Source organism: Mesoplodon densirostris, chromosome 5 (genome assembly GCF_025265405.1).
Source record: "Mesoplodon densirostris isolate mMesDen1 chromosome 5, mMesDen1 primary haplotype, whole genome shotgun sequence".
Classification (NCBI taxonomy): domain Eukaryota; kingdom Metazoa; phylum Chordata; class Mammalia; order Artiodactyla; family Ziphiidae; genus Mesoplodon; species Mesoplodon densirostris.
The window spans coordinates 17662844-17688523 of NC_082665.1; positions in this window are offsets into that span (position 1 = coordinate 17662844).

The window sequence follows — 25680 nt, forward strand, 5'->3', positions numbered from 1 at the left end:
TTTTACTATAACTTTGTAGAAGAGCTTGAAATCAGGAAGCATGCTGCCTTCAGCTTCAGTCTTCTTTCTCAGTATTGCTTTGGCTATTCAGGGTCTTTTTTGACTCCATACAAATTTTAGGATTTTTTTTTCTACTTATATGAAAAATACCATTGGGATTTTGATAGGGATTACATTGAATTTATAGATATCTTTGAGTAGAATGGACATTTTAACAAAATCAATTCTTCTTATTCATGAACACCAGATATCTTTCCATTTGTTTGTGTTTTCTTCAGTTTCTTTCACCAACTCTTGTAGTTTGCAGTGTACAGATCTTTCACCTCCTTGGTTAAATTTATTCATAAATATGTGTTGTTTTTTGTGTCACCATGAATGCCAGGCCTTAAAAATAGTCTCAGAGACATATTTGAATAAGCTTTGGTCCCAAATCTCATTTTGAGTCTCGTATCCATTTTTGAGACTAAGCATAAGAAGAAATTTTGCTTTCAGTCCAATTTGTCTTTCTAATTTCCAGTTCTCTCTAATTCTGAACACAAAATAAATATTTATTTTAGCAGATCTCTCCTTCTTCATATCTTATCAAAGAAAACAAAGGAAATCTAATGACACTTTCAACATTCTACCTGGAAATTATCTTAGCAGGGTTCACAAGATAATTTTGCTAGATGTTTTGGTGTCATAGTCTCCTTTAGTAGTCTTTTCCCTGCTGTATCAGCCTCCACTAATAAACTTTTTCTATCATTTTTCAGACCTCAGCCAATAGCTAGCCAATCATGAGAGGCAAAGCTACCTAGCCAATTATGTCAGCTATCTGCAGATATAAGCAAGCCCAGCTAAGAACACCAGAGTAACTACATAGCCGAGCACAATCCAAATTGCAGGTACATAAATTTATGAGCTAAACAAATATTTTCTTAAAAATTAAGTTTTCTAGTGATTTGTTACCCATATAATCAGAGAAAGTATTATTCTAAGTAAGCTATTCTCATCACAACATTTCTAGTTCTAATACATTATTTGTTAATTTTACTTATACTTTCTTTTCTGTGGAATGACATAAGTCTCTGAAATCATGCAGATTTGAGTTTTTGAAGGTCAGTTTTATCAGTTATCAGCTATGGACGATGGGATATGTTAATTAACTTTCTGGTTTTTCAATATTCTTAACTATAAATTAGGGATACTACATTTCACATAGAGTTTCTACGATGATTAATAAATGAAGTAAGATATGTAAAATACCTGGAATATAATAGTCACTTAATAAATATTAGTCTCTCTTATCCTTTCCTCCTTAAATAAATATTTTATGGTAGATGCAAAAAGTGGCCACAATTTATTTTTTTTAATCTCTGTATTCATACCCTTTTACAACATGACTTTGTTGTTCCTCCAATAAAATAATAGGGTTTAATTCTTCACTTTCTTGAAGTCAGTCATACTTTTTGACTAATATGTGGTAGAAATAATGTTGTAGGATTTCAATGGCAAGCTTCAAGAAACCTTGCAATTACCATTCTCTCACTGTTAGAAGTCAGTTACCAGTCCAAGTTGGCCTTGAAAGAGAAATGGAGTGGCCTTGCTGAGAGCATGAGGTAATTTCCAGACATGTAAGCAAGGCCATCCTGGACCAACCAGCCCCCAACCAACCTTCCCCCTGACCACAAATGCATGAGTGATCCCAGTTGACTCACATGAAGCAAAGTTGAAATGCCTCAGCTGAGCCCTACCATAACTGCACACTTATAGAATCATCAACACACACACTTTTTGTTTTACCACTGACTTTAAGAGTACTTTTCTATACACCAAAAGCTAACTGAAATATATTTACACTATACATTGTTATTAAAATACATGGTGTCATACTTTTAAAAATTACAAATGTAATATCCTTATGTTTGCAAAGAGAATGTCACACATTTTACTCTTTGAACTGTTAGAAAGATTCAAAATGATAATGTATGGAAAAGTACTTTATAGACCACAAGTGTATTCAACTATTTATCAATCTATTTTTTCAATCATTCTTTTCAATACATGCCTCACATAATTGTTCTAAGCCTATTTATATAATTGTTTGTTGGTGTTACAATGTTCAGTAAGAACACTGGTACCAAGAAAAAGCTCCAGAGCTAGTAATAGACACAGACAATTAATGAGTAAATGAAAATGTTGTAGGACAAATTCTCCAATGTAGTACTGTTTCTGCAAGCAAGAGAGGGGTGTAACCCAGTATTATAGGGATAGTAGAAGAATTCTTCAAGGTGGTAATAATAATCAAAAACCTGCAATGCAGGAAGCTTCTTATTCGGGAGGAAAAAGCCATACAGTGGAGGGAGGTGCATTATGCATACACTACAGTAGGACATATCCAATCTATAAGATATTAACTAGCTGGAGTGGTCATAATTGTGTAGGATTCAATGAGGATGTTAATACTATCTATTTCTTCTCCTTCCCAAATCAAGGCCCATGAATTGACAGCTATAAGATGATATAGTTTGAAATAAAGTTTATTATTGAGAGAAGCTGGATTGGAGATGTGATTTAAGAACCTGAAGAAATATTTAAGTTTCTCACTATATTACACAGAGTCTGCTCCAATCACAGGCAAAACTAAGACAATTATGGGTTTCTGCCACAGGAACATAGCTCTCCTCACTAAGATTAATGCAAGACAAGAGAAAAAATGCAAATTTGTGCCCCATAGATAGGCTGGTTATGAAAAAAGAGAAGGAAAGGTGTTGGTAGAGGTATGCTCAGTTTCTTCCCCCAGGCTTACCAATTAATTAAGTCATTTCTTTTTCCATGGAGAGAAGTGAATGACAATTATAGAGAAAAGTCAGGAATGTTATTCAAGCTTAAAAGCCTTCCATCTATAAACATGAAGCTCAAGAAATAAAGATACCTTGTTAATAATAAACATATGGATACCCCAATTAAAATTAGGTCAAATAATATTAATTCATAAAATAAAGAAGGAAATGTTAACAATAAAAGTAAAATTTATCTCAACAGAAATGTTCACTTGAAGATAACTACCACAAGTGTAAGTTTCAGTGTATATCTCTACTTGGCACCTTCAAGACCCCATTTCATTGGCTTTGAAGTTAAGGTAGATGTAATCCTCTGTTCAGGCTTAAGTAATTAGCCTACTCCAAAACGTGGATAGCAATCAGTTCTATCCAATCATGAGCACTGAGAAGTAAATCCAAGTGTTACTACCTGGTGGGAGAAAGGATGCTAAGTGGTCCAAAGAATACGTGTCTACTAAATCATTCTTCACAAGAAATCAATTAAAAGAAAGCATATTCAAAATAGAATGGCAAATATATTAAAGATTGGAAAATATAATTATTATTTGTAATAATCTATATCATAAATCAATGGTATTTTATGTTTTGATATTAAAATGCATATATCTAGAATATATTCTTTCAAGAAAACTTAATTTTTTTTACCTTAAATATATTTACATATATATGTATATACATCTATATAAAGAAATATAATCTCATATATAGTGTTTAAAAACTATTTGGTATTGAAGGTTTAAGAACCTCAGACCTAAGTGCATTTATATCGTTTAAATGTATGTTCTGATTTTTACAATTTACCCATGTTTAGATGTCTATGTGTATGCGTATATAGCATCTAAGCTATATTTTGAAAGTTAGGCTGACTATAAAAGGTAAGTATTGGAGTAGAAAAGAATCCTAAATAATTGACTTCATTGAAAATGTTACTTTCTCAAAGTTTCCATGCTGCCTCGCTCTAAAGACATACCGTTAAAGATGTGTCACAGATTTAGTTTCACTGATGATTGACTAACAGTTATATACTTAAAAAGGAGAAGCACGTTCACTGAATGCATTCTAACTCCACTTCTACTTTTTACATGAAGTAGGAATGTATAAAACACCTTATAACTAATAGCTATTTGATATAGATGACTCATAACTAACACTGCTAAGTAAAATGCCACTTACAAGTTGAGCAGTGTGAATCAGGAGGTGAAACTTTCATATGTGAAATTTCCTCTATAAATTAAGAATAGTATATTCTTAGGTAGAGAACAGGTCATATTTCCCTAATGAATGTTGTAAACGTTTAATATCAGATAAATGTGTGATTCCTGTCAGAAATATTTAGTTTCATTTCATTAAAAATATGTGTGTATGGTCTTAAGATGTTTCTGAAAATACATATACATGTACACTAAGGCAGATGTAACTTATCAACTGGATTTTTTTTTTACCTTCTCAATCGTTTAAGTGCTCCAAACAGTCATTTTGATGAAGTAATTAAAAGTCAATTAAATCTGGAGGAAAAAAGATGTGTAGACTATATAGAAACAGAATTCTACAAGGAAAGACAAATGGTTTATTTAATTGTAGTTAATTAACTCATAGTTGTGTTAGTACATATTCCTTTAAGAAAATATAATTACTCAAAGGAAAAAAGAAAAAAAAAATGTTTGTCTTACAAGTAGTGATAGCAATAGAGAAAACCACCTTAAGACACCACTTTTAGACACTATGTCAAATTTGTACTACTTACTTTACTTCTCAGCTCTATTACACAACTTTCATGTCTTAGGAAACAACTTTGCTTTACATTCCAAGGTGAAAACAGATGTCATAAGATACAACGTCCCTCCATTTCCATTTCTCCTACTTCTATGGTTACCTCAGTAGCTCCTATACTTAGTAGAACTCTTTCATATGTACACGTGGATCCATTCCCCTTTCTCCTTATGTAATTTGGTTCTTCACCAAACTTATATCATCTTTGAAATTTTAATCTTTTTCTTCCTGATGACTTATTTCAAACACTAAACATGCTCAAAAATCTTCCAACTGAAAAATAAAAGTCTATTAAATAACCTTTTTATTAACCTACCCTCTGTTTCTTATTACAGTCTCTCCTGTCCCCCTTTCTTTTCTTTGTAATCAAATTTCTTGAAGGCGTCCAGAATCAGACAGACTTACCCAGCCAGTATCAGGCAGTATTGGCTTAGATTAAAGGTCTCAACTTATAGCAATCACCAGAGTTCATTCAACGGCCTTGAGCAACTATTACCTGTGCTATCTGTGGACAGACTGGCTCTCAAAACAGAAAGAAAATGGCAAAACAGAGTGAAGCTGGCTAATCCTAAACAAAAACTTGTCAAATAATCCCATCGGGGGAAATATAACTGAGGGGTTGTGAAAAGCCAGATGTCTCACTGTTGGAACACCCTTCATGAGGAAGGAATGACCAGGAAGGAGGAAAACACCCCCTCCCACACAAAAGAGTGGTCAAAACTATGGTCAATTGAGTTTGTGGTTCTTAAGAAAAGGTTTATGTCCATGTTGGAATACCCACCCCCTCCATCTCCACTCCCAACTCCATCTTCAACTTCATCTCCATCTTCATCTCCATCCCCTTATTGCCTTCACAAAATACTCTATATTGTTTCATGATCCCAGGCCTTTGAATATTTTATTCTGCTGTTTCAACATCCCTTTCTTCCTTTCTTCACTTAACCACCTTCTACAAGCATACCTCGGAGATACTGTGGGTTTGGTTCTAGGCCACTTCAATAAAGTGAATACTGCAATAAAATGAGTCACACAATTTTTTTGGTTTGCCAATACATATGAAAGTTATGCTCACATGATACTATAGTCTATTAAGTTTGCGATAGCTTTATGTCTAAAAAAAACAATGTACATACCTTAATTAAAAAATACTTTATTACTAAAAAATGGTAGCCTTCATCATATCCTTTATCAAGTTGTAACTTTTTGTGTATGGAGGATCTTTCCTCCGTGTTGATGGCTGCTGACTGATCAGGGTTGTGTTTACTGAAGGCTGAGGTGTCTGTGGCAGTTTCTTAAAATAAGACAACAATAAAATTTGACACATTGATTGCCTCTTTATTTCATGAATGATTTATTTGTGACATGCAATGCTGTTTGATAGCATTTTACCCACAGTAGAACTTATTTTAAAACTGGAGTCAATCCTCTCAAACTCTGTTGCTGCTTTACCAGCTAAATTTATGCAATGTAATAGGGAAAAACAAATCTGACTCCATATTATATCTGTTCCCTTTACTTTAACCTTATTTTAACCTTTGTGCTCTGTTGCCTGTGCTTACTCATGCTGGGTCTGTACCTTTTGTAAAAGAATGTTGCCTATAGCTTGAAATATACAGAAACATCATGACCTGATTGTGACCTAACCTAAACAGAAAGCAACATTTCTCTTGTTGGAGGTTTACAGGAACATGTAACCTGACCATGACCTGAACTATGTGGACAGTGGCAAGAACAGAGAATCTAACACCAAGAAGTTTGCAACAACTAACCATACTCCTCCCTCACCTTGCCTTTTAAAGGGTTTTTTTGAAAGCCTTCGAGGAGTGAGGAGTTCGGGCTTTTTAAGACATGAGCCACTTGTTTCCTTACATGACCCCATAATAAACTTCTCCAAACTCTGATGTTTCAGTATTGTTTGGCCTCACTGTGTGTCGGGCACATGGACTTACATTCAGTAGCAATATCCATATCTTTTGTTGTCATTTCAACTGTTTCACAGGATCTTCGCCAGGAGTAGTTTCCATCTTAAGAAACCACTTTCTTTGCTCATACATAGAAGCTCCTAATCCCTTAAAGTTTTATCATTTCTTACATAATAAGACTTGAAAGTCAAAATTATTCCTTGATCAATGAGCTGCAGAATGGATGTTGTGTTAACAAGCATGAAAAAAAACACTAATCTCATTGTATATCTCAATTAGATCTCTTGAGTAATGAGGTGCATTGTCAATGAGCAGTAATATTTTGAAAGGAATCTTTTTTCTGAGCAGTAGGTCTCAACAGTGAGCTTAAAATATTTAGTAAACCATGTTGTAAACAGATGTGCTATCATCCAGGCTTTGTAGTTTCATTTACAGAACACAGAGAGAGTAGATTTGGCATAATTCTTAAGGGCTCTAAGATTTGGGGAATGGTAAATGAGCACTGGATTCAACTTACTGTCACCAGCTATATTAGCCCCTAACAAGAGAGCCATCTTGTCTTTTGAAGCTTTCAACTCAAGCATTTGCTTCTCCTTTCTAGCTATGAAAGTCTTAGATGGTATCTTCTTCCAGTAGAAGCCTGTTTCATTTACATTGACAAGCTGTTGTTTAGTGTAGGCACCTTCATTAATGGTCTTAACTAGATCTTCTGGATAACTTGCTTAGCTTCTACATCAGCCTCTGCTGCTTCACCTTGCACTTTGATTTAATGGAGATGGCTTCTTTTCTTAAACCTCATGAACTAACCTTTATTAAATTCAAGTTTTCTTTTGCAGCCTCCTCTCGTCTCTCAGCCTTCATAGAATTGAAGAGAGTTAGCACTTTCTCTGTATTAGGCTTTGGTTTAAGGCAATGTTGTGGCTGGTTTGACCTACCCAGACTACTCAAACTTCCTCCAAATCAGCAATAATACTGTTTTTCTTTCTTATTATTCGTGTGTTCACTGGAATAGCATTTTAATTTCCTTCTAGAATTTTTATTTTTTTTTGCATTTACAACTTGACTAACTGTTTGGCACAAGAGGCCTAGCTCTTTTCCTATCTCAGTTTTCAACATGCCTTCCTCACTAAGTTTAATCATTTCTAGCTTTTGATTTAAAGTAAGAGATACCTGACTCTTTCTTTCACTTGAACACTCAGAGGATGTTGTAGAGTTATTAATTGGGTTAATTTCAATATTGTTGTGTCTCAAGGAATAAGGAACCTGAGGAGAGAGGGAGAGGCAGAGAATGACTGGTCGGTTTAGCAGTCAAAACACACACAACATTTGTCCATAAGTTCACCTGTCTCACATGTGTGGGATTCATGGCTTTCCCAAAACAATGACAATAATAACATCAAAGATTATGATCATAGATCATCAAAACAAATATAATAATTTTAAAAACCTGAAATATTGGAAGAATTACCAAAATGTAACTAAGAGATATGAAGTGAGCAAATGTTGTTGGAAAAATAGCATAGATAGACTTGGTAGATGCAGTGTTGGCACAAACTTTCAATTTGTAAAAAAAAATGCAATATCTGCGAAGTGCAATAAAGCAAAGCACAGTAAAACAAGAAAACGAAGTATGTCTGTATTTACTTTTTAGTTCCATCTGTGCAGTAAAGTTTTTCTTTTCTTCTCTAACCCAATCCTCCATCAACACATTATACTTATTTTAACTCTCCTGTGTCTCTCCTATGCCATGAGGTGTCTGTAGCAGAGAACTGAGGATTATATTTGTTGACTAGGTGGATTTTATATTCAGTACAATTTAAATGTATACTGTGACTTTCAAAATGTTCAGTGCAATTAGATCCAGGTAAAGGTAATTTCATTAAGATAATTGGTGCTAATGTTTGTTTTTACATTTACCTTTCCATTTATTATAAAATGTTTACATTTTATGTTCACCTATTAGATGTAAGATGAAGTTGTATAAGTTTGGCATTAAATTTTAGAGAAAAAATCAGGAACTCTGATTTGAAAGACAGATTTTTAAATGCTAGTTGTTTAATCTTAACTTTCTCTTAAAAGCATGATCAATATATGAATTTTGGCTAAATTCTTATTTAAAGAACATTTATTTATATTCTACATCTAAGTTTTCTTTCATTAAGATGTATTTTTTATATTGATTCTACTCTCTTTTCTTCAAGTTAATGTTATTTTAGTCAAAATCACATTCCTTTTGACAATAAGTAATTTCTCATTGATACTTTCAGTGTGGAAATCACGAGACAAAAATTTTTAAATGCTTAACCTTTCTTAATGATTCAACAGATTATTCATTGGGGAAAAAACACTTTAAAAGACATTCCTCAAGAATTATATCATTTTTGAAGGAAGGATCTATGACCAAAGACATCCCATGATTCTCAAAGGGAGGTGGAAAGAAAATGTGATAGGAGTGGCTTGGAAAGAAAGAATTTTCCAAGGAATAAAGAAATAGTCACACTGCTAAAGAATTGTTTTATTGGTTGATGCTCCTGTGTCTATTTATTGTCATTTGTGTGTTTCAGGTGTTAGAACACTATGTATTTCTACTCAATCTTTGGAAAACACACACACATGCACACACACACACACACACACTTTTTACTATTTTTTAAATAAATCATACAGAGAAACTAGTTCTTTTTCCAGTGTATGTAGCCTAATTGCAGAAGAAACATAATGGGATTCAAAATAATCGCAGTTATATATCCTGTGGTGAGAAAATTTCAACAAAACGAGGTAAATCTAATTTTGCAAAGGTTAGAATTTGCTATTAAAGCCAGGTAAAAATTATAAAGTCAACATGTTTGATCAGCCGACTCCTTCAAAGTGTGTCAGCATTTCACTTGGTTTGGAATGGGCCTGAAAAGCCATTTTGATTGTGTGGGAATGATTATTTGCAAATAAATTTATTTCTACACATGAATAACAGAACACAAAATTCTGAAAGTTACTCACTTCAAAATACCCCATTATCAAGAAATGGTTCTTAGGCAGTATCAGGTAATGTATAATAATAGTTACAAAGACCATAAGTAGACTTGTGTTACAAAAAATTAAAGGATTTAGGGAAATTTTTGATTAAAGATCTATTGGTTTTAATCAGCTGCCTATCTCATCTTCTTTATGACTGTGAGATGGAGGGTTAATATCAATTGAAAATTAAACAACCTTGAAGTCATACAATGAAGGTGCCAGATGTTAAAGCATTTTGCTCAAGCTGGAATAGGTAAGTAAAGGCTAAGCTTACATATTTTACCAACTAGACAAAAACCACAACAGCTGTGAATGAAACATTATTCACACATTTGAGGTTCTGCCATTCATTCTTTAACAATGTGGAGTTTTCCACTTGTGTAAGCTTGTTTTGTTTTGTTGGTGTTTTTACCCAGGAGACAATTTGACTCACTGATGAAATATTCTAGCTATACAGAGCCTTCTTCATAGGAGCCTTCTTAGGAAAATTAGTATATCCAAATAAAAGAAACTGATGTCATTCAATGATACCAACAAGTCCGTTGTTAGGTTGAGGATGACTGATTGTATCTACTGTAACATTCCAAGAACTCCAAGAACTTTAGGGGGAATGTGAATAATTTTCAATAGCCAGGAAAAGTTAAACTGTATGAGGTGTTATTCTACAGAGTTAATCAGTAATAGAGTGCAAGATTTTCAATTGATACGTATGTTCTATATTTACAGTTTTTCTCACACTGGAGATTGCAGAACTATAGAAAAGAAGATGTTATAAATGTCATAAAGAGAAGAAAACCAAATAAAGAAAATATTTTAGAGCTAGACCATTGCTTAAAACTTATGGGTTTTAGTATTACCAACTGGTTTCAAACATTAATCACTCTACCTATGATCCTTAAAATGATATAAAATTTGATTTACCAGTTGATCTATTACTAGTAATGCTATCTTTCAATCCTTAAATTATGATAAACCTTTTTAAACTTATCATGTAAGAGAAAAATTTAAAGGTGTTCATTACTCAGTGATGTCAAGTAATCAAAAGGAATCATCAAGAAAAATCTTATGATTCCTCTAGAATCTTAGTATATTTATTTTAACCAATTATTTATCAATACACTGACTTCTAGTAGATTGATAGGAAGGTTATTTAAAGCATTAGTTCCAAGACTGGTACATGAGACCATGGAAGAATATATCACTTCCCCTATGTTACACAATTTTACATATTTAGCATCAAGAAATGCTCTACTCTTTGAATGTGTGACCCACAAACCCAGATGGGAAGACTATTAGACTCTAGTAGGTAGGTTAAAGCTGTGGAGTGAGGCAAAGACATGACTTGGCATTAGGCTTCTTGCTGTTTGTTTTCATTCCTTACCTGCTTCCTGCATGTTAGTTCTCTTAGCCAATCAGCATTTTCTGCTGCTTTGGGCTTTCTCATTGTGTTCTGTGTTAGTGTCTTAGACCTGCCATTAAAAAGTATCATAAAATGAGTGGATTAAAAGAACAGAAATGTATTCTCTCACTGTTGTGGAGGGCAGAAGTCTGAAATCAAGGTGTTGGCAGGACCATACCCCTTCCAAAAGCTTTAAGAGAGAATCCTGCCTTGCCTGTTCCATATTCTGGTGGGTCCTGACATTCCTTGGTTGTGGTAGCATAACTTTAATCTCTGTCTCCAACTTCTTGCAGTCTCCATCCTAAATCCCTGTGTTTCTGTGTCCTCTCCTCGTCTTATAAAGTCACCAGTCTTTGGATTTAGGGCTCATGCTAAGCACAGAATGATTTCATCACAAGATCCTTAACTAATTACATTTGAAAGTATGTTTTTTTCCCAATAAGATCACATGAGATTCTGATGAACTTGAATTTTGGGGGAACACTATTCAATTCTTCAACATGTTATTAATTGTTTTCTTCTCAGTTACTTAGAATTAATTCAGCAGAATTCTCAGGATCTTTTGTGTAGCTCCAAGTCTTTGTGGAAAATCAACAATCCACTTTTGGCAAAAGACTGTACAGAGGTACCATTTTCATTTCTCAGGAGAAATAAAATAAACACTTTTATTTATGCCACCCACACCACTGTTGGGATATTAAGCTGTGCCTGTAGCTGGTATTTGGATTTCACATCCTGAGAATTCTTATTGCATGATGGAATGTGCCAGTTGTCAGGCCTGCAGAATTGTAGCTCCTAGTGCAGCAGCTGCATCTTGATGTGTTCACCCAACTGGACGAAGGGCTCAAGAGCAGAAATTCTTAGCTGCTTCCAAGATAGACTAAAGGAAGGAATCAACATAGTTGGACACAAACATCTGCTCCTGCTGAAAGCAGTGAAATGAGTGTGTGACTTGGCAGGGCATTTGTGTTTGTGCAATGGTAGAAGGGTGATGACTTAAAGCACCCCTAGAAAATAGAGGCAGAAACAGTTTATGTGGTAACACTGTGGGCAGGGGTGCAATTCTAGGTTACAAAGGTTTGAGGGAAAAAAAATCACATTCAAGGTGGCATGTTACTAAGCTGGCCGCAAGAAACGCAGATGTTTGCTGAGTGTTGCTCAGTCAGTGGAAAGGCAAATTGAAATATTTTCCCCAAGATGACTCTTTGAGGATGAGGGAGGATGTGAGTAAATGTGAAGAAATTATATGTTGGCTCCTCCATTTCTCCTGACTCTCAGTGACCATATTTTATCCCAATAGTCTGAAACCCCAACACTGCTGCACTGTGTTACCTAGTTCCCCTGAGAGTAAATGGGGAGGCCAGAGTCTCCCTGAGTTCTGGAAGCTTTGCACTGGGCACTGGAGTTCCTACATCTTCCACCACAGTGGGTAAAAATGATACAGTGCTCTGTCTAACCCATGCCATAGAGGGGCTGAGATAGCCAGTGGTGTTATGAGATGAAACATGGACACTGATGAGACTCTACATTGAACAAGTAGAAGAGGCCTGGGCAGAACAGGCAGGATTGAGCAAATACCTTAGAAAGTACCACCACCCAAGGATAATAAATAAGGGGCAACTTCTAGTCAACTGCTCAATCCTTATAGAAAACAGTAGGGCTTGCCATATGCAAGATAACTCTCCAGATTCATGCTCTATGAACCAGAATTGGTCCAGCAGGTCTAGTTACCAACTCAGCCCAAGTCATTACTTTGAATGAAATTTTACACAGTTTACTAGATCTTATTACTGGAGTACCTTTAACAAGAAACTTCTTCCTTAGAACCCAGCAAAGGCCCTTCTAATCAGATAGTGCATGGCTTAGTCAATTTGGGCTGCTATAAGAAATTAATGTACCATGGGTGGCTTAAATAATAAATATTTATTTTTCATAATTCTGGCAGCAGGATGTCTGAGATCAGGGTGCCAGCATGCTTGGGTTTTTGGTAATGACCTTCCTCCCAGTTCACAGATAGCTAGCCTCTCACTGTATCTTCACATGGCAGGGAGATAGAGAGAGAGAGAGAGACAGTGAGAAAGTGATATAAAGAGAGAGAGCTCTCTTGCCTCTACTTATAAGATCACTAATTCCATCATAAAGCCTCCACCCTCATGACCTTATTACCTCTTAAAGGCTCCATCTTCATATACCATTACACTTGAGTATTAGGGGTTCAACATGTAAATCTGGGGAGGACTCAAACATTCAGTTCATAGTAGTAGTCTCTAGCATCCATGCCCATGTTTCCTTTGGTCATCAGTGTCTCCTGGAACTGCTACCTCTATAATACACAGACTTCATCTCCATCTATTATTTTTTCCATTGTCCTTAACCTTTTCTCCTTCTGATTCACAGCTGTGGTGTACACAACCATCATAGATTGGAAGAGAATAGGATCCATGATGACTAAATACAACATAGTATCCTGTAGTGGATCTTAAAACAGAAAAAAAGAAAGACATTAATGAAACAAACAAACAAAAACGTGGTGAAATCCAAATAAAGACTGTAGTTTAATTAATAGTGTTGTACCAATGTTTATTTCTTAGTTTTGATTAATGTAAGATGTCAACATAAGGGAAGTAGGTGAAGAAAAAATAGAAACTCTCTGCTCTATGAAACTCTCCTGTAAATCTAGTTATTTAAAAATTTTTAAAAAAACAAAGCTAAACAAAACAAAAAACACTTTATTAGTTTATTATGGCTGTTGTAACAAATGGCCACATGCTTAGTGGCTTAAAATAACAGAATTATTTTTTCTCACAGTTTTTGAGGCCATAAGTCTGAAACAAAGTGTTGTACAAACTGTATTTCCTTTGTATGTTCTAGGGGAAACTCTGTTCTTTGTCTCTTCTAGCTTCTGGTTGTTTCTTGACTTGTGACCACATCAGTCCAATCTCTGCATCTGTCCTCCAACTGCCTTCTCATCTTCTACTTGTGTGTCTCCCCTGTGTGTCCCCTACAAGGATACTTGCCATTGGATTTTTAGATTTTGGAGCCACCTATGTAATTCAAGAAGATATCCTCATTTTAAGTTCCTTTACTTAATTACATATGCAAATACAATTTCTCCAAATAAGGTAACATTCATGGATCCTGGGAGGCCACCATTCAAATCAGTACAACTCCCTACCCCATTGTGGCTGGAGTTAAATAAATCAATGGTAGAGTCATCTTTTAAAAAATGTTGTTCTCTGATGAGAATTATTGGTCCAAGGTTAAGCATATGAGTCAATAAGAATCCTTTTCTTGGCTTCCCATACTCCCTGCTCAGTGGAGAAAGCTTATGGAGAAAAGAATCAAGCTGACAGCCAGTGAGAGGTAGAAATGAGAGATGGAGAGAGACAGAGATCTGATGATGTTTAAGTATTTGGTTGCTGGTATCCCTACGTTTAGCTTCCATCTGTCTTCCTCATCAGTTTGTTATGTGAGATTTGAGCCAATAGGTAACTCATAATTTTTAGTGGGTCTTGGGCATTTCCACTATGAGACCTGATTGATGAATATATATTTTGAAGGACAGTGTCAAAGCAGATGATATATTTCTCAGTTAAAAAGTTGCCTCAGGGGCTTCCCTGGTCCCACATGTCGTGGAGCGGCTGGGCCCATGAGCCATGGCCACTAAGCCTGCGTGTCCGGAGCCTATGCTCCGCAACGGGAGAGACCACAACAGTGAGAGGCCCACGTACAGCAAAAAAAAAAAAAAAAAAAAAACCTGCCTCAAATTGGAAGTACAACTGGAAAATACACCTGGTAGATATGTCCATGCCCTGTGCCATATTTATTCTAGGAGCTAAAGGTCCTTGGAATATACATGAAAAATATATTTCATGATGAGAGTGTATTTGATGTTCAACTTCCCTTGATACTTTTCTAAAGATTTAAAAGAAATTACTAGATTTTCCAGGTTTATCACAGCTTCTATGAACAATAATAAGAGGCTTCTACCTGATTCCATCAACTTGAGTATCTGTACCAACTGAGACAACTAAAACTTGTGCTTCAAAATCTTATGGTAATATCTTAGATTGAGTCTTCCCTGGCCAGTCCCTGTACATTCAAATAAAGACTTATTTTCAGGACAGACTCTAGGAAATCTCCTGGACTCTGAGCACTGAGCTCTTGGAATGCTTTGTTTGATAAAGATGTTTTTGCATGCCTAAGGTCTTGTACCATGCTCTACCTGTTTGAGTAGACAGTTTATGAGGTCAGTGTGATTTATGGTGAATACCTGTTTTTTTTCTCTGAGTTGTGAAGCTTGATATGAGAACTTTAGGTCTACATGATTGAACCCCAATAAAAACCCTGGACAGCAAAATTTAGGTTAGCTTCCCTGATTGCCAAAACTCCATGCATGTTGTCAAGCACCATTGTTGTGGAAATAAAGTATGTCTTCTGTGATTCCACAAAGAGGCATCACATGAAATCTTGCACCTGATTTCTCCTTGACTTCACCCTTTGACTTTTCCCTTTGCTGGTTTTACTTTGCATCTTTTTATTATAATAAACCATAAACATTTGTATAACAATTTCTGAGTCCTCTGAGTCCTTCTAATGAATCATCAAGTCTGGATGTGGCCTTTGGAATCCCAAACACAAAACCCAAACTGGGGAAACTAGTCTTTTACATAGAATTAGACAAGATTAAATTCTAATGGTGGCATTGAATTTGCAATGATCCTTTCATTTTTCAGCCACCAGTTATAAGAAATCTTCATAGCATTTTGGTCAAGGTTGAAGTACCTGAATGAAATTCTAATGTACTTGCTAAATTTTGATCTTTATGCACCCAAATGGTGGGCCTTCTTACATTGCTTTCAGCAACATCTCCTTTAAGGATATACTTTTGAAGGATGAGATACAGATTCCACAGTTGTAACCTGTCCAACAGATCATGCATAGAATGAAAAACTTTCTGCCTGGCATAGCAAGGATTCTGAACACCCATAAACTCTCAAATGTTCCTAGAAGTTACCAATTACATTACTTATATCACATGACCCTTCTCCCACATGTCACACACATACAATTTTTCTAATTTCCTTTCTTCCTTCTTCTTGCTATCATCTCTGCCAAGAAATAAGTTCAGAAGCAGGTAGAGATTTGAGTAAAACTAAAGTCTTGAGAATAATTTTCTCTAGAATTCAAAGTACCATTATCCTCCTCTCCAAATTCTGGTTCACTTTAACATTGCACTATCAAAATAAATAAACAAACCTTTAGTGAGTCCTTCAGCTTTACTGAAATCCAATCTTGGATAAGGGGAAGAAGCACCATTTGTGATTGAAATCAAGAATCACTGCTGCTTCTCATATTTAGAAACATCTACTTGAGAGGTTCTGTGGCAGTCTAACCTCTGCAATCAGATTTTTGGACAACTAGAAAGTCTAACCTGCATGGAGTTATCACTTTTGTTCCTTCTTTAAAACATAGGTTCCTTTTTGACACCACACTGAGTAGCAGAAGATATCAAAGAGATCTTGTCGGGTCTCATCGTCAACTGCAGTTATGGAGCCAAAGTTGGATTAACTCAGTTGAACTAGCATGAGGAAGAAGTCACTTGTTATCCACCAGAGTATTTCCTCAAGATTAAGAGCTATACATGGGTGCTCCCAAGCGTGCCAAGTACAACAGAACTAGGTCTTATTCATCCAGAATGAATAGTTATGCACTGTGGTTAGACAATTTCAACTTCAAGTTTTGATTCCTGAATATAGGAGATGCATTACCCTCTTTGTTTCTCAAATATTAGGCATGTTCTTAAGTTCCTTTGCTTACTTGTAATTACTGATATGAACAATATATGGGATGCTTCAAGTCAAGAAATAATTTTTTAACATTTGGACTTAGTGAAAAGTCCTTATGGATATAATTTTTGGTCAAAATCTGGATTAAGAGTAAGCAACATATTTAGGTAAAAGTCAATCATATGAGAAAGTCAAATAATTAAACTGATGAAAATATGTCTCAAGAATGTAAAACTAAGATAGGAATAGATTTACTAAAACAAGCTTCACAGTCTTGCATATGTGCAGGTGCTTATTTCCATCCATATTACCTGTAAGAGGCACAGTAACTCTGGTTATATTAAAAATTGAAGATTCTTTTCTCTAGTTTGACAATCATGGCTGTAGTGACTGCTTCTCCCAAACAGATTTTCCTATAGTTTTTAGTTCCTGCTCTTTCAGACCTTTTGCACACTGTATTCTTTTCCCCAGCCACTGGACCTTTGAGAGGCCCATTCCCTTTGGGGTTTAGGTCTTGCCTATGTGCAGTTGTGGAAGGTTGAAGCACACTTGTCAACTTTACTTTCAAGGTTTTCTATATGCATCCATCTGTGTTCTGCCCCCATCCTGTTCTGGATATCTAACTTCTAGACATTCACCCAACTCTTCCCAGTCATTCCCTTCCCAACTGAGAGAGAATTCCAGAACCTTCTCTTTCCAACTAGTGCTCTCTCTGCTCTTAGTGAAAATCTCTTCTCATTGACCAGACAAGCTAGAAAGAGTCTGACATTTAGTTTAATTTACATTGATATGTACTTATAAATATTTATTATACTTATATTTATTTTGTTTAAACAAAAGTTTTAATATATGTGTACTGTTTAATTTATGTAAATGTATCCATCTAGAGATATTTATATATTAATAGAGTAAATTGCCTTTACTTACATTGATGTTCCTCAAAGTAGTCTGTACATCATGGATACCTGGGGAATTTTTTTTAAACTATCAATGCCTAGATCTCACCCTTAGAAATTCTGATATAATTGGTGTAGGGTGTGGCCTGGACATGTGCCTTGTATAAAAATTATCTTAGTGAGTCTGATGTGTAGTTAGCATTGAGAACACACAACTGCCCTAAAGAAATATGTCTCTCTAAATGGATTTTCTAAGCACCAGCCTAGGCACCTATCCTTTCATTTAAAGAACCTCTGTGGCTTTTCAAAATAATTTAGAAAGTTGCCTCTTCTAGCAACACAGAAGATGAGCTGTACTGGGACTCTCCCGATTGATTTCCTTCTGTTTCTTTTTTCTACTTTGAGATCGATGCCAAACGAATCACTGCTGTAACCAAAACTGCTACATTTAGCTTTTCTGCAATCCCATCACTATATGAAACAGATTTAAATAAAACTTCCAAGAAAGTATAGACAAACTTCTCAGATCAAGAATCTCTGCCTCTGTCATGTCTTACTTCTTGTCTCCAAGACTCAAATTTGGCTGATAACAGAGAAGGAACAAGAAAATTTTATCCTGTAACAGGATGCCTGCATGAGTTTCCTTTTAATATTTCAGATAATCAAGTTTACCTACATTGGAAAAAACAAACAAACAAAAATTATTCAAAGAACTTAACTTATTCATTAGTTTAACAAATATTTATTAAGCAACTATTATGAACCAACTATATTTGGTGCTGGAAAGAGTGGCAGCAATAAAGACACAGCCCCTGATCTCAGGGAGCTTACAGCCCAGTGGTGGAGGGTGGCCATCTGGGTGGGAGGAGGTCAACATTCAACAAATAGGTAAGTATTTCAAAGTAAGTGTGATAAGTATTAGGAGAAACATAGGAAGTTGTTAGAGGGAGGTGATCAGGAAAATACTTATTTGAGGAAATGACATTTAAATTGAGAACCTATGGGTGAGTATGGGGCAGAGGGCAGTATGGTGGGGAGGGGAGAATCACAGAAAAAATAGAAGATGTTTGGATTTGAAGGTGGGAACGAGCTTGGTGATCAAAGGTAATATATGGTAAAAAAAATATCTAAAAGCAATGTGATTGTAACAAAGTAAACACAGAGAGGGCTGGTGAAAGATGTGGCTGGAGAACCAAGCCAAGGCTGGAACACACAGAGCCTTAGAGGGCTCATTAAAAGTTATGCATCTTAGTCTAAGAGTAATTAGAATTAACTACAGTTTTTATATAAAAGATGACACACTTCAGTGAAAATAAAAGATTTTTAAAGGTCATTTATTTATTCCTTCCTTCCTTCCTTCATTCATATTTTACTCAAATATCACTTTCTCAAAGAGGATTGTGCTGGTTCCTCTATGTAATACAACAACCTGTTTCTACCCTTACTCTAACCCTCCCAAATGCCCTAACTCCACTGCATTTTTTTCTGCCTCACACCAATCAAATGATTTACTTATTCTGTTTTCTGTCTGTTGCCACTCCTAGTCACTAATGCAGGCGCTGATACAAGTATCAGAGATTTACTGGTGTTTGCAGCTGTGTTACAAGCAGCTTCTTAGGGGCACCTTGTCCATGGGAGAAAATGTGCTTGATAATTATTTACCCAAGACATGAATTTCCCTCTTGGCTAAATCACGTATTAAACTTTTAACCTTTCTCACAAATTCACACTAGACAGTTTAAACTTAATTGAGTAGTACATAAAATAAGCTGTATTTTTTCCCCCTTTAGATTTTTTCCAGTGAAAAATCTTGGCATTTGTAGCTTTGTAACAGACATGGCTACATTCTCAGGAGAGAGGTCATGGACCAAATATTCTCATTCAAGAAGATATTTTCTTTAGATCAGACTCAAGAGGTACAATATTGGCAAGTCAGCATGTGTGATATTCTTCTGGGCCTGTTCTCACATATATCCATTTCTGTTCACAGTCCACAGCATGAACTTCACATTTATAGGAGGTATTTTTTTAAGTTCACATAGTGACCCCTCAGATATGTACTTGAGCTCAATCTGCCTATAGCTTCTGTAGCAGAAACACGAATATTTTTTAACTCCTGAGATATCAGAACTGTCATTGCCCAGAAAATGGCAGGCTTGCATTTCTAAAAGGACACTGACCTTTTCTTCAAAGGGTTAGAAATGTTGACCAGTAGAGGGCAGCTGCAACTCTTCAAAACTGGCTCTATGTTCTGACCATCAGGAGACACATGCTTCACTCATTTACAAAGAAGTTATTATTGCTTCTAGCTTATGTTTATTCCTTTTCTAATTATACAAGATTATTGATTTTTATACATGAATAATACATAATAAAAATAATTAGGTATGCAGAAAGAGAAAAAGAAAATCACTGATATCACCATTATCCTGAGACAGCATAACAACTATTAATAGTGATGTATTCCAATTATACATGCATATAACTTTCATTAATTTTCCAAAAATGAGATCATAGAGTGAACACTAACAATATCTTTTAAAAATAGAATAAATATACACACTGATAGGACGATGTCAAAGGGACAGAGGAACCAACTGAAAAAGCTCTCAGTGTCCAAAGATGAAACATCTTAGGAAATAAAATAAAGCAGTATTGGACCACAATACAAGGTATAAAATAAACATCTGAGTCCACATGGATAGCAACAATGATTGAATAAATTAATAAATATAGAGAAAAGACAAATTTCCTTTGCAGAAAAATCCCAAATATTTGGAATATTTTCTCACTTCTTAAGTGTGAGCTGTGCACAATGACTTTCTTCTAAAGAGTACAGTTTAAGAAGAAAGGAAAAAGAGTACCTTTACAGTGGAGAAATCTGACATATACTACCTTAGCTAGGTTATCAAGGTCGAAATAAAAAAATCATGTTGATAGTATGTACCCTAGATATGTCTGATGCCCTTTACATTTGTGATTGTCCTCCTAGAGCTTAATAACCTAGAGGAAATGAAGACCTGAAAAGACCAAAGGAAAATTTCAAATTGGCTGTGTTTATTGAGTAATTAAGTATTGGAGAGAGGGCTAAGGCAGTTGAAGTCTCTCAGAAGAAAGTTGACAATGGACATCTGGATGCAAGCAGATTGACTCTATCGACTTGTGAATGGAATGCACAATCACATGCACATAAATGTTGGCTGTGATATATACAAACACCAGATTCCCTGGGAGACAATGCTAAACCCATTTGATGGATAGAGTATTGTAATGTTCTAAGATATCACCCGAGTCATGTAATATCAATAATCTTGTTGTAAAAGATATACAGTAAAAAGTAGATATAAGTGAAAAAAGTCATGGATTTTCAAATTAGAAAAACCTGGAGTCAAAATCCAACTCTGCTGTTGTAACTTTGGGCAAGAAAGTGAATATACAAAGTGGAATAACACAAATTTCAGAGTTGTTATGAGAACTGATGATATTATGCAGAGAATTATAAGAAATCAAATTTCCCTCCTAAAATTAGAACCAGAGAATAAATCACTATAATTATTATTATCTGTTAGGAATGACAAAAGGAATCTGTTTCTGGTTTCTATTAATATGGGATGATGAAAGATAATCTGTATCTCCAAGCCACCCTTCTACTATGGGTGATATTTGTATGTTGGTCCCAAATTTAATAATCTTACTTTAAATTCTCTGGTTACTGAAATATCTCTTCTATCATAAAAAATTATTAAGGCTTCAGAGGATATCAACAGTAGTCTTCTGGGCCTTATGGCAAAGAACAGAAAAAAATATCCTTCTAAGCTTTTGAAGGATTTTTTTTAATGACTATCTTTTATCTAGCCAATATCTGAAACCCTAGTTAAGTAAGCAAACATTTTCTATAGCTAAACCAGATTATTTAAAATAACATGGACTTCTTGGTCACTATGCCAAAATATCCATTCACAAGTGGCAGATATTCTACAACCTGACCACAACTGACCTGGCAGCAGGAGCATGATTGAGTGTGGTAGGTTCACATGTACAACCAAAGGTGATGAGAAAAAGAAACCCTGAGAAAAGTGTAATGGGAAATATCCAATCAGGTTACTTCTCAAGTAGGGTGATACCCTTAGGCTGATGCAAACTTTCTATCTGCTATAGTAGAATTCATTGTGTGCAGCCTATACCCTAGAGTCATTCTATTATATTTCTATAAGTATGTGCAGAGTTGATGTGATACTATTCATCATGGGAAATGGGTAACTATTTCCAAAATTAATCTGGGAATTTGTTGTAGCCAGTAATGATTTCCAAATCATATTGGAAGAAATATGTCCTTAGGAGATGATAGAAGACTCTGGAGAAAATAAAATATAGGGACTAAAAACAGGTCAGTGGTGGCAGAGTTTGGAGAAGTGTGGAGGGGCTTAATTATAAAAGCTATTGCAAGAAGATTTTGAGGGTGATGGAACTCCTCTGTGTGGATTTTTGGTGGCCGATATATTGCTGTATGTATTTGTTGAAACAAACAAGAATGTACACCACAAAGGGTAATTATTACTGTATGTAAATATTGGAAATATATCAGTCAGCCTATGGAGGAAAGATGGCATGCAGATTGTGACAAATGAACCAAACTGTATTACAAGTGAATCACATAACTACACAAAAGTGGATGGGGAAGAAAGAAGACCTTCATGACAACTTTGGAAAATAGTATTTTGATTGAATATCATGTGGGTAAAGGTAAAATAAGCTACACAACACTATATTCTAGTTGGTAATGTATTAGCAATTTTTAAGCTACTTTATTTGTATACAATGGTTGAAAAAATAAGTAAATATGCTGTTAATAATGACAACCAGGTTTCTCAAGAAGTTATAAATAAAACAGATGAAAGTTTAAAATGAACCCTGTGGTGTGAGAATGAATTATGTATGTGCATGTGTGTGTGTGAATGTATGTATTTAATATACATGCATATATTTCCTGTCACTGTTCACTAAGGGCTATTAAAAACAGTGACACCCCACTAGCAACAAGTACACTTACCACCCAGTTCTTGGTTTCTAATAGCATTTTTAACAAAAGGAATGAGAACTTCATGGAGACATGGATGATTTTAGGGCTTTGGTAAGGAAATTATACAATGATCCTGGAGTATCTTGTGGTGCTAGAGGTTGAGGAAGTGCTCAAAACAAACAAACAAGGAAACAAAAAAAGGGTAGCATCATGCCAAAAGGGCACATGAGCCAAACTGAAAGACCAAGCTGATAGAAGTTTTGTTGCTCAAGCTGAACAACATTAATGACAAAAACAAAATGAAAAATAGTTCAAAGAATATAGCAATCATACATGATTCCATGCTGATATAAAGAAAACTGAATAAAGAAATAATAAGGGAAAAGGAACACCTCTTTTTTACAAAATAATTCTAACTAATAATTGTAGAAGAAGTGGATAAAATAGAAAACCACTATTAAAACACTACCATTGCAGACAACATCTACCCATGGATAATGAAATTGGTGGGCAAAAGTGTAAGGGAGAACAAAATACCTACATAGACTCAAAGAATTTTTTCCAAATATTTAGTAAGTACAACGGGAAACATAATGATTTTAATTGTAGAACCTTAGCAAATATAATTTTAACCAAGTAATTGAAATTAACATCCCTGTACTGTAATACATATTAACATTATGTATCCACTGATGTGATGCAGAAGGAAAGGCGTATTACCTCCATAGTATCTTTCTCAATAATGCATGATGTCAGCATAATAATGAGAAAATATAAGGGAGGTGCAAATTGATAGACATTTTATAAAATAACTGACCAATACTAATTAAAAGTTTCAAGGTCATGAAAGACAAGAAAACACTAGGGGACTGTCATAGATTGAAAGCACATAGGAGAAATAAATAAATACAAGTCTAGATTGGAGCCAAGAACAAAAAAGGACTATTAGTGGGAAAACTGGTGAAATCCAAATAAATCTGTAGTTTAGTTAATGTAAATGCACCAAAGTTATGTTCCTTGTTTTAACAATTGGATGATCATGTAACATATTAACGTAAGGGGAAGCTCGGTAATATATATACCAGACTTCTTTGTACTGGTTTTGTAAATCTTTTGAAAATCTAAAATTATCTCAGAATAAATAATTAAAAATATTTAAGTCCATATTACTGGCATTTTAATTATTATTTTAAGAAGACAAGTGTTACAAAAACCTTTGTAATAATGATGTGAACTTAGTAGAGTATCTTGGCAACTGTATTGAACATGAACTAGGCTTCAAGAGAATTCTTAAAAAGTATACTTTTAATTTCTTTTCCCAATTTCTTTACTAGGATAAGGAGAGCAAAAATAACAATAAAGTTATAAAAGGGTAATGGCAATTTAAAAATATATTGTTAGTAATATATTCAACTAACTATGCAAATGATATTCAGTACTACTCTCTCCCATGGATTTTGTACTTACAAAATACCAGGAACATTTGAAGTCACACCACAATAAACTTGTGTGATGAGGATGGTGGGGGAGAAACAGTTAATTTTTAAGGAGTCTAATGAAAAAAGAAATTGTACCTATGAATTACATCTCGTCTTGCTCTGGAGACATTTGAGTTCACTGTAATTATTAGAATGGCAATTTTCTTATATCCGTGTAACGAAAAATAGAAAATGGTTTTAGAAACAAGTCATATACTATTGCAGACATATTTAACAAACCTCCATGGAAGTATATTTTATTATGGTGTTGCTCTATTAGGACTTACACAGATCACTGTTAGATTACATCATGGAGCAGAAACAATTAAAACTGAACTTTTCATTCCAACTATTCAGTATATATACCTAGGGCACAATAAACTGCATTAGGAAGGTAGAGGGAAGAGTGCAAGGAGAGAAAGCAGCCAAGTACCAGAACAGAATGAAACATAGCAGTGGTTTTCAGCTTCAGATGGCTCAAAATCCATTTAAGACTCTAATAGAAAATATAGATCTTATAACCAACCTTCCCACTCCCCCCACCAACAAAATATACACAAGCTTATCCCATCAGAATTTTGCAAGAATTCAAAAGAGTTCAGAAACACCCTGAGACTGATCCTTGGAATTAGGTTGAAAAACTCTTGGTATAAAGAATGTTAGTATGTTATTAACATGTTAAATCAGCACTTTGGAAATATGCAATTTCACCATTTCACGAACATAGACAGTATGGCAATGTTTTGCATCAAATTTTAAGCTGTGAGTGTTACAGTATTTAAAAACGATACTCCAATAATCTAAAATGTTGATTCAGCTTGTCTGGCTTGCAAGATGGATGCTTCATCTTCATAATTCTTCTCACTACCAAGTTGGTGCTTGACATAGAGATCCACCATCCCTAAAAGAATAGAATTGCTTTGGACAAAGATATATCTGTTCTTTTGTTCTCCCATTGTATCCTCCATTTAAACTTTGGAATTTTTGATGTATTTCTAAAACTTATCCATGGTATGTGAACACTGTGGATATTTTAACTCCAAGTTTGGGAACAAAGATAACAAGCATATTATGGGCTTTGCAGATATCTCCACATCACTGACCTCTAATATTACTAAGAGATAATACAGGACTTTGGTGTAAAGGTCTATTTTGTGATTGATGATACTTAATTTTATTATAGTCTCTATGCTTCACTGATACTTGGTTACATAATTTTTTGTATAAATATGTGCTCTATAGCAAGACAATGCTTATAGTCAGGGTTTTCAGTGTAATGAAACTATACTTGTTGAGATTTGGCTGAACAACATACACAGTTAAGGCAATCACACATTTGTCAAACATTCTAAGATCCAAATACAGCAGACATTTCAGCATAGTTTGGTTTATGACTAGATTTTCCTTAGACTAGGAACACTGCAAGAATTCTCTGTTTTACTTTATGACCTAAAGAAGAGAGCTGATAAATATGAGATGTTTTGCCACAAGAGCCAAGGAGATTTTTTAATATGAATATCACAAAGAAATTAGGCTAGAAGAAAACATTTCTCTTTCCCTTTAATATTA